Consider the following 1712-nt stretch of genomic DNA (forward strand, 5'->3'; position numbering starts at 1 on the left):
AAATGTACACAACCCAGCATAAAAACTTTTTTTTGTAAATATTATGACATCTTACTAATTTTCAACTGATGCTCTGCCATTTTCCAAGATTGACCACTATGGATTAGCCTGGGTATGGTTTTCTCTAACACAAGTTATACTATCTTAGCCAATATTCTGAAGTCTATATTTAAGGTAGTGGTTAATGTAAATGGAGCCCAGTAGTTTCAGCATAAAATGTAAACAGAGTCCAGCAGTTTCAACATAAATAAATAGTAGTGCTTACTGTGGGTGACTCTGGCAGCAATGATATGACTGGGAACCAGCGCACTTTTGTGTTTAAAACTCATGCAACGTATGCATGATGAGTCCTCTGTTGGGTCCTAAAATAGGTCTCTTGCAGCTGTAAAGGGCACTCCCCTCCCCCTCGCTCTATGGTTCTAGTGCCTATAAGGCATATGACCAAACTGCACCTCAAAGACTACTCAGTAAGCTGATACACTAAGATTAATGGGAGAAAATTAGGAAATCTGTAAAAAGTAGTAGTGAGGCAATACTAAGAAAGAGATGAATAAATTAATCCTCTAAATGGTGAGGTACATCACAAAAGAGTATTGCAAGAGTCGGTTGCTATAAAATATATTTTTCCAATATATTGGTTGGGGGGAACTAACATTTACAATTGATTGTACGATATCTATTATATCTTATTCAATGTCATGGGAGATCCAAAATTTATCATAGCAAATAATTAGTGTAAAATGCAGAACCATTCCTAGATGGTATGCCAATAAATCACAGGACACACATAACCATTGCAAGCAATGTTATGGGTAATTTATAAAATGGCTATTTCATCTACTGCTTTGGTATGTAAAACAAACAAAAAAAAAGATTCTACCTAACCTCCACTTGTGTATAGGGAGTACATGAGTGTTCTGCACAGAAGGTATCTTAGCAAGGACGTGTCTATAATACTATAGTGCTATCATGTAGCAGTAGTAATGCGCAATGAATAATTTATTAAACCTGTGTCGAGGTAATACAAAATGAAGGCTACTGTCCTGGATAAGAGGGAAAAGACCAAAAAGCAGACCTCAAAATCTTCTACATGTGGGCAGCAAGATGGCAATTGCCGTACCTTGTCCACAAAGGCACTGCATCCCGGAGTCAACAAATAGAAGGTCAAATGTCAAATATAAGAATCAGAATGTTAAACTTGGCTACAGAAAAGATAAAAAGAATATAGAAGAAATCATTATGCTGCCCTTAAAAGTAAACATTTAAAATAATGAGGGTTTGACTCAATGAGGAGAATACAAGATTGATAATTGGGACTTCAATATACTAAGTGTGAGTTTTCCATTTGTAGGAATATAATTTTTTTTCCAAGGCATGGTGATGTAGGAGAGGAGGTATTGAGGTGCAGGGGGCTTTCATTTTGTAAAAAATAAGTTTCAAGACGAAGAGCATTGTTCCATAGTCATTTTTCTGTGTTTTTTTTTTTAATATGGTGTTTCATGACTTATACATTTGAGTGCAGCCATTTTAAGAGAGACATGAATTCAGGTCATCAGGATCAAAGAGGGGATAAGAGGTACAACCAACAATGTGTCAGCCTGCATTTTGCATTTCAGGATGAGGGACATTATACTCCTATTCTAGCCTACATTGGAGAGACCAGAGCTAGAATATTGACACAGTTTTGTTGTTCCTGCAATGGGAATGGGATG

Source organism: Protopterus annectens, chromosome 10.part0 (assembly GCF_019279795.1).
Source record: "Protopterus annectens isolate FY-2018-M chromosome 10.part0, PAN1.0, whole genome shotgun sequence".
In the NCBI taxonomy this organism is placed as follows: Eukaryota; Metazoa; Chordata; order Ceratodontiformes; family Protopteridae; genus Protopterus; species Protopterus annectens.